This window comes from Portunus trituberculatus, chromosome 41 (genome assembly GCF_017591435.1).
Source record: "Portunus trituberculatus isolate SZX2019 chromosome 41, ASM1759143v1, whole genome shotgun sequence".
In the NCBI taxonomy this organism is placed as follows: Eukaryota; Metazoa; Arthropoda; class Malacostraca; order Decapoda; family Portunidae; genus Portunus; species Portunus trituberculatus.
This window is the reverse complement of record NC_059295.1, coordinates 2587320-2600671: the sequence shown is the minus strand read 5'-3', so window position 1 is coordinate 2600671 and position 13352 is coordinate 2587320. Positions and strand designations below refer to the sequence as shown.

At 39.6% G+C, this 13352-nt stretch overlaps 2 protein-coding genes across 5 annotated transcripts in view; one reads left to right on the top strand and one right to left on the bottom strand.

Annotated features, from left to right (window-relative positions):
* The window catches only part of LOC123517178, a 58669-nt gene extending 55932 nt beyond the window's left edge, over positions 1-2737 (top strand). Inside the window, exon 4 of the transcript XR_006678418.1 lies at positions 1766-2737. The gene's annotated coding sequence lies outside the window, so the exon portion shown is untranslated. The remainder of the gene's footprint in view (positions 1-1765) is intronic.
* Positions 1-13352, bottom strand: part of LOC123517177 (centrosomal protein of 89 kDa-like) — a 251432-nt gene that overhangs the window by 87544 nt on the left and 150536 nt on the right. The gene's annotated exons all lie outside the window — the stretch shown is intronic.

The window sequence follows — 13352 nt, the reverse complement described above, 5'->3', positions numbered from 1 at the left end:
ATTACATCTAAATGCAGGTATGAGACCAGGGAAAGAATGCAAGAAGAGGATGAATATGTTGATGAGGGTGAGAGGGCAATCAAATGTTTTGATACGGCAAATACTTTCCTACTTAAGAGAGCGTTAACGATTAAATGTAAATTGGATAAATGGATAAAAGAGAGTATGGGAATTAAAGAGAATGAAGAACAGGAAAAAGAGTTTCAGAAATTGAAAGAAAGGATAAAAAGGGTGGAAGAAAACAAAGCTAGGCTAAGAGCAGAAAACGAGAAACTGAAAAAGGAAGTAGCTAAGTACAAGAAACAGATGGAAGAAGGACTCAGTAAAGCCAAAAAAGAAAAAGAGGAATTGAAAGATCTAGTAAACAAAGAAGAGGAAAGAATAAAAGATGTTATTAAAAAAGAAGTACAAGCATGGAGAGTCCAAGATAAGAAAGACAAGCAAATTTTACTTCGGCACAATCACTGAACTGCTGGGCGGAAATTTCCCATGAGAGAGTGCGTCACATGCTGCCAGCAGTTGTTTGCTGATCCCCGCAGCGGGCAGATGGTGTTTTGTGTGTCATGCGGACACCCCGTTTTTTGTTATTTTCTTTCAGGTAAGGCCATGTTACTTGTTACGCAGGTACAGTGCCTTCAACTTCGTTACCTGTTTTTTTGGGCGAGTTGTATGGATGTTATTCCAGTTCCGCTGGTGTTGGGCGTATTTATCGAGCTTAAGGCTTGTTTTTGTTATCGCAGTGCGGCAGCCATGTCGGAGTCAGGTGAAGCATCCTCTGCCTCTAGGTCAACCTTCCCCTCCTTCCTCACGTGCCTACAACAGGCCTCCTCCTGTCCCTGGGACCGACGTTCGCCTTCACAACATGGACGACAGTAGCAGGAGGCACTCATCTCGACGCTCGTGTGGGCGGCGTAATTCCGTGAGGCTGCGGGACAATGCTGATGACGCACATGGCTCCCGCCACACTTCTCCCGTGCCTCTCCCTTGGTCAGTTGTGTTGGATGCTTTGGCTGACTTGCAGGGGGAGGTGGAGGCCTCGAAGGCAGACAGGCAGTGGCTGCCACCCTCTGCCAGGTCAGCGCTGGCACCTGTGGGGGACAGTACTCTAGGGGCCCCCGTTGCCTTCTTGCTCTCCTGCCACCTTTTCGGGTTTCTTGGCTAGGGTGAGTGATGATGAGGACATGTCAGTGCCGGCAGCCACTGCTGACAGTGCCTTAATTCAGGCCACCAAGGCATTTGGCCCTACTGACATGGTTTCTGCTGACATTGATCACAGAGTTGCCAAGATGGTCAATTTTCTCTTTGATAATGGTTTGAGAGAGGAGGACTATAAGGCCATCTGTGAGGACGAGATTGTTAAGAGGCCTAATAACTGCCATGCTCTTGCACCAGTGGAATGCAATCCACAGGTGTTGGAGGCCCTTAAGCTGGACGCCAGAAAAACTTACTTCTGTCTGAGGGAGGTAAATAAGGACATTCTGCAGGCCTCAACCATCATTACCAAATCTTTAGTGGCGCTGGATTATTTGGCTGAGCAGGAAGGTAACTCCAAGATGGCACATGAGGTGAGCATGGTGCATTGGCATTGCTGGGCAATGCAAATCATAGGAACAACTTGGTCAGGCGTTTTGTGATGAAACGTAAAATAAACTATGGATATGCTCATCTGTGCTCAGATAAGGTACCTATGTCATGCTTTCTATTTGGTGACGATGTGTCACAGTCTGCCAGACAAATTGAGGAAGCTGAAAAACTTCCTTTTAAGTTCACAGGTAAACGCCCTGGTGGATATTGGAACAAGTCTGCCGGTAAGGGCTTCTATGCCAGTTTCCTCCCCTATGGGCAACAGAGGTTTGGCCCCAGGGCTGCTCCACGACAGCCTTCTGCTCAACATGATGCGGACCCAAAAAACGCCAAGGGCCGGGGCAGCCACAGCAGGCAGCCCCAGTAATATTACAGGCAAGTACATGTTTTGAAGGTGGCAGCTTGCACTGTTTCTTGCATGACTAGCATAAAATTACCAGTGACCCTGTTATACTGGATATTGTTGAACATTGTCACCTTGATATTGATGTTGATGGTATTCATCCTTTATTTTTGAGTGATTTGGAATACAGGTTCAACACTATGCAACAAGAGATAATTTCTGGTGAAATGAAAAATCTTTTTCAGCTTAAAGTCATCAAAGTTACACACAAGCAAACTCAGCAGGTCATCTCACCCATTTTCTTGAGAGAAAAGAAAAACGGGAAATTTCGCCTGGTCCTTAATTTAGAGAGATTAAACAAATACATACCCTATAAGAATTTTAAAATGAAAAATCTTGAACAGGCCATTAGGCTTATCAATAAGGATGATTTTCTGGCATCTGTTGATCTCAGGCATGCTTATTTTTCTGTTAAGGTCGCAGATGAGCAACAAAGATATTTTACATGGCAGGGTGTTATCTATCAATTTACCTGCCTCCCCAATGGCATTTCTGAGGGTCCTCGGCTTTTCACAAAACTGATGAAGCCAGTATTTGCCACTCTAAGGAAGGAAGGATACACTATCACCAGTTTTATTGATGACACATTGATTTGCAGTAATTCTTATTCAGGTTGCCTTAAAGCAATTCATGCTACCATTTCATTGTTGCAGAGGTTGGGATTCTGTGTCAATGTAGAGAAGTCTGTTCTCACCCCCCACACAATGTATTGGATACCTAGGAAATGTCATTAACACCAAGTTCATGACTGCTTCATTACCTGAGCGTAGATTAATCAAAATTCGCCAAGGATGTGCAAGTCTTTTGAGTCAAGATGTTACTTCCATTCGAGAGGTGGCCAGGGTGATTGGCCTCCTGGTGGCTGTAATCCCAGCAGTGGAGTTAGGTAAACTTCACTATAGGAAGTTGGAAGGGGGCAAGATTGCCACGTTGAAACACGAGCATGGTAACTTTGACAGGAATTTAAATATTACTGCTGACATGAAACTAGATCTTTCCTGGTAGTTAGACAATGTGGACAGGCACCACAGACACATCTTTAGGTCAGGCACAGACATTGACTTATTTACTGATGCCTCCACTTTAGGTTGGGGGGGTCACTTGGGGTGTCAGACTACGAGTGGCACTTGGTTCCTGGGTGAAAAAGAGCTTCATAACATAACATAACATAACATAAATAATAGGATAACAAAGGGCCACCAGGGCCCATCTATGTTATCCTGTTTCAGTCGCACAGCGACCTCGTCATCAGTACTAAGAGATACACTTACAAGTACACAATACATTATACACTAATTCTAAATATTTGGCCCATTAACAGGGCTAAGTCCTACAGCGAAATCCTCTACAATCTGTGATCCCTATACATGGGGATCATGTCTTGTTTAACTATAGTAAATTTCTTATAAAAACTATCATGCAGCACTATACATAATTATAAATCTAAGAAATTTAAGTGCTTATCTAATGTTTTTAAACATTGTCAAACTAGTGGTATTTACAACCCTCTCTGGCAATGCATTCCAGAAGTCTACCACCCTATGACTAAAGAAATATTTTCTTATATCTAACCTGCAGCCTTGCTTCCTAATCTTCCTGCCATGATTTCTAGTCCTATTTCCCTCCTCTAAGGTAAAGAAAGATCTCACATCTATGTAGTTTGTATCTGAGAACATTTTAAATAACTCTATAATATCCCCCTCTTATACATCTCCTCTCAAATGAAAACATGTTTAATTCCTTTAATCTATCTCTATACTCCAGGCGCTTTAATGCTGGTATCATCCTAGTTGCTCTTCTCTGAACTACTTCTAACATGTTGATATCCTGCCTATAATGGGGTGACCAGGCCTGTATGCAATACTCTAAATGGGGCCTAACATAGGAATTATATAAGCTACGCACCACTTCCTTACTTTTATAACTAACATTTCTATTTATAAAACCCAGGATCCTATTTGCCCTATTTCTTGCTTCTAAACATTGCTTTGAAAATTTCATAGTCCTGTCTATCACTACTCCTAAATCCTTTCCTTCCTCTACTGCCTCTAGCCAACATCCCTCCATCTCATAGCTAAAGTTTGTGTTGTCTTTACCTAAATGCATAACCTGACACTTTTAGAATTAAACTCCATCTGCCACCTGTCTGCCCATGCTATCAGCCTGTCCAGGTCTCGTTGTATTCTGTAATTGTCCTTTTCACCCTGTACTGCACATGCTATCTTAGTATCATCTGCAAACTTTGATACTTTGCTACTAATTCCTATATCTAAATCGTTAATGTACACCAAGAAAAGAAGAGGTCCTAGCACTGATCCTTGGGGTACCCACTAACCACTTCCTTCCACTCAGACATTGCCCCATTTAATACTACTCTCTGTTTCCTATCAGAAAGCCATTCACTAATCCAATCAACTAACCTATCCCCTATCCCATGTAGTCTCAATTTGTACACTAGCCTCCTATGCGGTACCTTATCAAACGCCTTGCTAAAATCTAGATATATAACATCTATGCTATTTCCATCATCTAACTCCTTGGTAATATATTCTAAGATATCGAGCAAATTTGTAAGACAGGACCTCCCTGATCTAAAGCCATGTTGGGTATCTCTAATTAATCTATTCTCATTTAAATGCTCCCAAATACTACCCTTAATGATTTTCTCTAGTATCTTACATACTATACTAGTTAAACTGATCGGTCTATAATTATTCGCATCATCCTTCCTACCTTTTTTAAATATTGGAGTAACATTAGCTAACTTCCAGTCCTGAGGTATCTCAGCAAACCTAAGTGATCTTTCAAAGATTAACTTAAGTGCTTCAGAAATACTGTCTACACCCTCCCTAAGTACTCTGGCATGTAGCTCATCAGGACCACTAGCTTTCCTATCGTCTAGTTCAAGAATAAATTTCCTAATAATTCCCGGTTTTATATCAATATTTTCTAAAGCTCTTAAACTACTCGTCGCACTGTTTGTAACAGGATTTCCTATTCTTTCCTAGTAAATACTGAAGAAAATTGTTCATTCAATAATTCTACTATGTCTTCATTTTGATCCACTACTACACCATCTTTTCTGAGTGGTCCAATCCTATCCTTATTTCTTTTATCACTGACCTTGTAATAACTATATAATTTTTTGGGATCTTTACTCCCAGCTCTAGCTAGTTTTATCTCTGCCTGCCTTTTACTTTTTTTATAACCTTACTCAAATCATCCCTGACCTGTCTGTACCTAATCAAATCTACATCTTCCCCACTTTTCTGCAATTCTCTATATGCCCTCTTCTTCTCTCTGATCTGTCTACCTATCTCGTGAGTCCACCATAATGGCTTCCTGTTTCTCTGCCTTATATCTTTGTAAGGGATACACTGCATCACTATACCCTTTACTACAACCTTAAAGATATCCCACATCTCCTGTGCAGTTTTATTTCCAAAACTATCTTCCCAGTTTACCTCTCCTAATAACTGACGTAAACTACCATAATTGCCTTTCTGATAGTTTGGGACTCTAGTCTTATTCACTATATTATCCCTACTGGAATTAATGATAAATCTAATTATATGATGGTTTGCTAAAGTCTCTCCTACCTCAACTTCCTTTAAACAATGCTCAATATTTGTTAGTACTATGTCTAAAACCTTCCTCCCCTTAGTAGGTTTATCTACCATCTGCACTAAATAGTTATCCTGAACTTTCCATAAACCTATTTTCACTAGCATCTCCTACCATCCTCTCCCAGTTTACAGACTTAAGATTAAAATCCCCTAAGATAATTGTCTGACTAGTACACCCCCTATTTATCTCATCTACTATAAGGTTGTCTACATCTGCTGACTGGTTAGGTGGTCTATAGAAAGCTCCTACTCTAATAACCTTACTTTTGTTTACTCTAACATCCAGCCATAAGGACTCTACTCTGTTATCTACCTTAATACCATTAACCTGACTGGAAATGAAGGATTTTTTTACATAAATAACTACTCCTCCACCTATCCTACCAATTCTCTGGTGTAAATACATAATGTATCCATCTACTTCATATTCTTTCCTATTTTCCTAAACTTTTCCTCATTTACCCATGCCTCTGTGACACATACAACATCTAAGTCCTCCTCAACTATATAACTAGATAACTCGTCCTTCTTGTTCCTAAGACTCCTGGCATTTACATAAAAACATTTAAGTCCTGCTACCTTCTTAGATGCTGTCTCCTTATTTGGAATCCTAATCTTATTCTCTCCTATTTGCACCTGGAAATCTTTCCTAATCTTTTCACTATCTCTGTTTATCCTATCTAATTTATGTCTAACATCTTTCTTCTGGAATGCATTTGCTATCTCACCCCCTACACTCCAACCCAACTCCCCCCTCCAGACATCCACTCAGTACATCCACACCCTTCCTACTCAGATGCACACCATCCCTAGCATACAAATCCCTTCGCCCATAGAACCTATCCCATACATCCACAAAGCTGACACCCACATCCTTACACATCCCTTTTACACGATCATTCACACCAATGGCCCTAGACAACCATTCCCTGCTAACATACACACGAGGCAAGATTCCTGACACTATCTTCATATTAACACCCTGGAGCTGAAAGCTATTTTTTTTCTCTATGCAGGCATTTGCACATGAGCTGGAAGGTAGACATATTAGAGTTTTTTGTGATAATACCACTGCCATAAACTATGTTAATGAAATGGGAGGTACAAAGTCAAAGTCCTGTAAAGATGTTTCTTCCAAAATTTGGGATTGGTGTCTGGAACACAAGTCATGGATTACATGTTCACACATACCAGGGAAGGACAACACCTTAACTGATCTTGCCTCTCTCACAATAATGACAGGCATGAGTGGAAACTCGACCCACACATTTTTACTACCCTGTGTAATGTTTTTGGGACACCATCCATTGATTTATTTGCCTCTAGGCTTAACAAACAGGTTACTACATTCTGTTCTTGTAAGCCGGATCCTGAGGCTAAATACTTTGATGCTTTTTCCTTGGAATGGTCTAAATTTGATCTGTCTTACATTTTTCCCCCATTCTCATTAATTGCTAGGTGCCTACAGAAGTTGCGTATGGAGCAGGCACGAGGCTGGATGATGGTTCCCCTGTGGCCATCCCAACCTTGGATAGGCATGCTGCTCAAGTTGTTAATAGACTACTCACGTTTGATAACGAGCAGGAGGAATGTCATAACCCACCCGTCCACGACAGACCCGCATACTGTCATGTCCCACACGAGGCTCATGGCATGCCTTCTATCAGGGGAAACTTGCAGAAACGAGGAGTTTCGGTGGTGGCTGCAGACATCATACTTGTTTCCTGGAAACCAGGCACTGAGAGGCAATACCGCCCACATGTCCAGAGGTGGTCGCAGTTTTGTCGTAGATGGAATGTCGATCCCACTACTCCAACTATAAGTAACATAGTAAATTTTTTAACTGAAACCTTTCACAGGGGTGTGGGTTATGAGTGTCTCAACACAGCAAGGGGTGCCCTGTTTTCTCTCGGCATTGTGGTAGATGGTTGCAGGGCAGGGATCCACCCCTTGGTTGTCAGATTCATGAGATTGGTTTTCAACCTTATGACTCCTAAACCCAGGTACACTGACACATGGGACGTGCAACCCGTCTTACAGAAATTAAGGTCCATGTTCCCCTTACATGCTTTAACTCTTAAAGAATTAACTCTAAATTTGGTTATGTTGATGGCTTTAACACAAGCTGCCAGAATTCAAACCTTACAACTACTGTTGATCAAAGACATGCTCATTAGTGAACACTCCATTTCAGTACAGTTGGGGGGCATTCTTAAACAATCCAGACCAAATTTTAACATCAACAGGGTCACATTCCATCATTACCCTAATGACCCCAGATTATGTGTCTGTACCACTTTACTGAAGTACATTGATGCGACTAAAGAACTTAGAAAAGGTGAGATGCACACTGATGCCTGACTCCTCATCAGTTTCATAAAACCCCATGAATCTGTTGCCAAAGATACTATCGCTCGTTGGGTTCGGACTATGCTCTGCATGTCAGGCATAGACGTCTCAAAGTTCTCTGCTGGTAGTGTGCGGCCAGCAGCGACATCGAAGGCCGGGGTGGCAGCAGTACCTGTTGCTTGCATTATGGCAAAGGTGGGCTGGTCTAGGGAGTCTACTTTTGCCAAATATTATAATAAGAACATTGTGGCTGCTTCTGACCTTTTTCAGGATGCATTGTTAAAATAAGCAGGGGCCCTTTTGTTTTTTTTATTGTTGTTGCACTCAAGTGTTGTAGTGCCCTGATGTTCTTAGTTAATAGGCGACTTGTGAAGCTGTGTCATCAGATGGCATCACGTGTCTCAGTGCCACAGAGCGATTTCTCTGAAAAAATAACTTAATTACCATAAATGCTCTGCATTCTTTCTTGGAAAACTATAAATACATATCAATACAGAAACTGTTACTGCTTGTATGAAAAATGTAGTCGATATGTATCTTTATCTAAACAAAACGAAAATAATGATGATATATAGTAGTTGAGAACTTGAGTAAAAATATTTGTCCTTATATGAAAGTAATGCAGATTTAAGCAGGAAAAGGCATCAAAGAAAAATAAATTCTGCTTGCATTTCTGTGTGTCCTGAGTAACTGCATTGGGTGTGTCCGTGTCTCTTTTGAAAAAAAAATGCCAAGAAACTGAATGTCACTTAGCAACTCACAGCAGGACGTCCCAATGTCAGGACGTGACACTAGTCACTTTGTTGATGTCGTCGGCGGGAAAACACCTTCTCCCCCATGGTCACACAAGATTCACTGCTCACCTCCACTGCCCAAGCAATTGCAACACTTGTGAGAACACCGCAGGCATCTCTCTTGGGCTCGTAGGATCATACAAGATCGTCGCAGCCTTTAACAACTGGAAGAAATCTTCAGCTTAGTAAACAAGGTGCATTGTACCATCCTGGATTCAGTGTTGTACTCTTAAGCCACACCCTCAAACTATTTCTTACGATATTTTTTTTCCAAAGAGACACGGACACACCCAATGCAGTTACTCAGGACACACACAAATGCAAGCAGAATTTTTTTTCTTTGATGCCTTTTCCTGCTTAAATCTGCATTTTTTCATATAAGGACAATTATTTTTACTCGAGTTCTCAACTACTATATATCGTCATTATTTTTGTTTTGTTTAGATAAAGATACATATCGACTATATTTTTTATACAAGTAGTAACAGTTTCTGTATTGATATATATCTATAGTTTTCCAAAAAAGAACGCAGAGCATTTATGGTAATTAAGTTATTTTTTCAGAGAAATTCGCTCTGTGGCGCTGAGACACGTGATGCCATCTGGTGACAGAGGCAGTCTCACAAGTCGCCTATTTAATTTAACTTAGGTAGGATGTGATATGTTACCAATCTTTTAATATACTGATACCATATTTCACTGTTGTTTGTAGCTTGGATTAACTTTGGATGCAATGTAAGTTTTTTTATACTGCACTCATATGATTGTCTCATGCACAAATTCACTCCATGAACAATAGTTGTAGTCTGTTTCTTGTGGGGCATTTCTTTTTCCTCTTTATCCTCGACATCCACATGGCTTCAAAGCCTCATGGGAAATTTCCCCCAGCAGTTCGGTGATCTTGCCGAAGTAAAATTAACAAAGTACACGAGACTTACCGTAGGTCAGTTGAAGTGTACTTCTAATTTTTCGAGGCAAATCACCTCTGCCGGGAGGGAGATTTCATATGCCTTCCTCTCCCTCCCTACCTTAAGCTCTACAGGTTTCTACTTTCCTACTTGGTTCATCTTGTGGATGTCGCGTACTTTAAAGTCTGCCAGCAGCACGTGACGCACTCTCTCGTGTGAAATCTCCGCCCCAGCAGAGGTGATTTGCCTTGAAAAATTAGAAGTACACTTCAACTGACCTACGGTAAGTCTCATGTACTTTGTTAAATTTTCAGGAAGTGTTTCAAGAACAGTTAAAAGAAAGAGATGAGAATATGGCAAACAAAATGATAGGAGTCCTTAAGAAAAAAGAAAATCTAGTAAAGAAAATTGCAGAAAAAAAGTGTAATCATTTTTGGCCTGAAAGACAAAAAAATGTAAAATATAGACCAAGAAGGGAAAAAGAGGAAATGAAATCAGTCAAAGACCTACTAAAAAATCTAAATGATGGGGATAGACAGAACTTAGAAGAGAAGGTAGAAGAAATCCACAGAATGGGACCATATCAAGAAGGAACAGTGAGACCAATTAAGATGCCACTAAAATCACAAGCAGCAACATTAGAAATACTATATAGAACGACAAAACTCAGAGAAACAGAAGGTTGCAATATATATATATATATATATATATATATATATATATATATATATATATATATATATATATATATATATATATATATATATAAAGAAAAATAGAAATCTAGAAGAAAGGAAGAGACACAAGAAACTGATGGCAGAAGCAAGGGAAAAAAATAATGAAAGGTCAGAGGAGGAGAAGAAGGCATTTTTTTTGGAGAATTCTAGGAGACAGGATAAGGAAGTGGTATATAAAAGAGAAGGAAGAGAAAAAAAATGGAGCAAGTTTAACTAAAAATGATAAGAACAAGAGATTAAAGATTATGTATACAGATACAGATGGAGTCTTATCAAGTAAATTAGAATTAAGAGACTACATAAAGAAAAAAGAACCGGATATTGTATGCCTGGTTGAATCAAAATTAAATGAGGCAATGAAAATAGACATGGATAATAGGTATAATATATGGAGGAGAGATAAAGTGGATAAAGGAGGAGGAGTCATGATGATGTTAGGGTAAACCAAGTGGAGTGTGGGGAAGGAAAAACAGAAGTACTGTATATTAAGTTACATATAAATAAAAAAAAGAGTTAACAATCATTGGAACATATGTGCCACCAAAAATAAATTCATGGACCAATCAAGAATGTAAAGACATGATAGAGATGAGACAATAAGGAGTCTAATGAGAATCATTAAAGAAAGGAGAAAAGTGATATTAGTAGATTTTAATTGTAAGGAGGTGGACTGGGAAAATTATGAAAGTGGTATGGGGGAAGAAGCCTCGGGGAGATAGATTCCTGAATTTAATGATAGATAATATGATGGACCAAAGAGTAAAGGAAAACACGAGATTCAGAGAAAACAACGAGCCGGTGAGATTGAACCTAGTTTTTACAAGGGGTATACAAATGAACTATGATATAAGATATAAGTGCCCATTGGGAAAGAGTGACCACGTAATATTATAAATGGATATAGAAGAGGGAAAGGAAGATAGAGACAAATCATACAAAGGAAACCAATTAAACTACAGAAAGGCTGATATTGAGAACCTCAAGAACTATTTTAAAAACGTTAACTGGGAGGAGATGGAAAACTCAGAGAGGGTGCAAGAGAAACATAACTTATTTTTGGAAATATACAAAACAGGAGTCAGGGAGTATGTCCCGAAATATGGACCTAAAGAAGAAGGAAAGAAAAATTGGTTTAATGCAAGGTGTGCTAGAGCAAAGGAGAAAAGAGATGGAGCATGGAAAAGGTGGAGGAGAAATAGAAATCCAGAAAATAAGGAAAACTTCACAGCAGCGAGAAATGAATATGCTAAGGTGAGGAAGGAAGAGGAAAGGAACTATGAAAAGGACATTGTCGAAAAATGTAAGGAGCAACTGAAATTGTTCTACAGATTTATAAAAATGGAAAAATAAGGCAAAAAGAAACAATAGAAAGGTTAAAAAGGAGAGAACGGGATGACGGAAGACCCAAAAAGTATGACAGAACTGTTGAATAATAAATTTCAGGTCTTAACTAAGGAATCCAAATTTGAAAGACCACTGGGTAATAAAGAGACCATCTATATGAAAGAGATTAAAGTAACCAAGCTTGAAATAAAAGAGTTCACGACAGAATTAGATGAAGAGAAGGCAATGGGACCGGATGAAGTCTCAGGCAGAATATTAAACGAATGTAGGGAAGAACTAGCAAGTCCTATATACATCATAAAATGCTCAATAGAAAATGGAACAGTACCAGTAGAATGGAAAAGAGCTGAGGTGGTTCCCATATATAAGAAAGAAAGGAAGGAAGAACCTTTAAATTACAGACCGGTATCACTAACTTGTGTAATATAAAAGATGTGTGAAAGAGTAATAAAGAAACAATGGATCGAGTCTCTTGAAGACAACAAATTATTATCAAATAGCCAATTTGGTTTTAGAAAAGGTCAGTCGTGTGTAACAAATTTACTGAGTTTCTGCTCTAGAACAGTTGATAGAGTACAAAAGAGAGAGGGATGGATTGACTGTATTCATTTGGATTTAACCCTTTCAGTGCTCTGGACCATGATCATCGCTTTGAGGGAAATGCCTCCTGTCCACGATCATGGTCCCATATTTGACAAGTCACAGAATTAAACCATGCGCCTCCTGGCTGCTGCTAGTTGCCAGATGACATTCTCCCATCCTCCCTCGACTCATGGGATGCGCCATCTGTTGCGTGGTAAAAATGATATAGTCACAATAGCAGTAGAGTATCAGATGCCCTTTTTTTCACAATTATTATTATTTTATGACGTCGCTAGTGGCTATTTGTGCATTTACTTACAGAAATAACAAGAGTAATGACCAAATCTTGTTGTTAGAGAGCAGATATGCCAGATATTATTCGTTTATTGGTAGTATATTGTATATTTCGTATATTACCATATATGGGCATGCGTATCCTCACTCATGATAGTATGTACATCGAGAAAACACTCTGAAAACGTATGCTATATTATTTGTGTGGGCATAATGTATGCACAAGTGTGAAAAACAATTACCCTAGCACATTCTGGAGCAATTCTGAGCAACTGCAGTTCAAATCAGGCAGAAAATTCTGTGTAATTTTGTGAAGACACCTGCACAAGTTGTGGCGTAAAATAACCACCCGCTATGATAGCAATACTCAACAGGGCACAACATACCACAGAAAGCCAACTTCCTATCATTATTGCACCACTTTCAAGAGTGAGTAAAGACCTAAATTTTTTACAGTAGATGCGTAACACTCCATTATGCATGAGAATATTGATTCTTTTCAATTTTGCAAACCTCGATTTTTCGGCCGAATTTGTGTCTCACAGACATGACCCAAAAACCTATTTGCGCCCTGAAAGGGTTAAAAAAGGCATTTGACAAAGTGCCACATGAAAGATTACTGTGGAAGTTAGAGGAGAAAGGTGGCTTAAAAGGAAGCACATTGAGATGGATGGAATTACTTGAGGGGGAGAGAAATAAGGACGGTAGTTAAAGATATGAAGTCCAAGTGG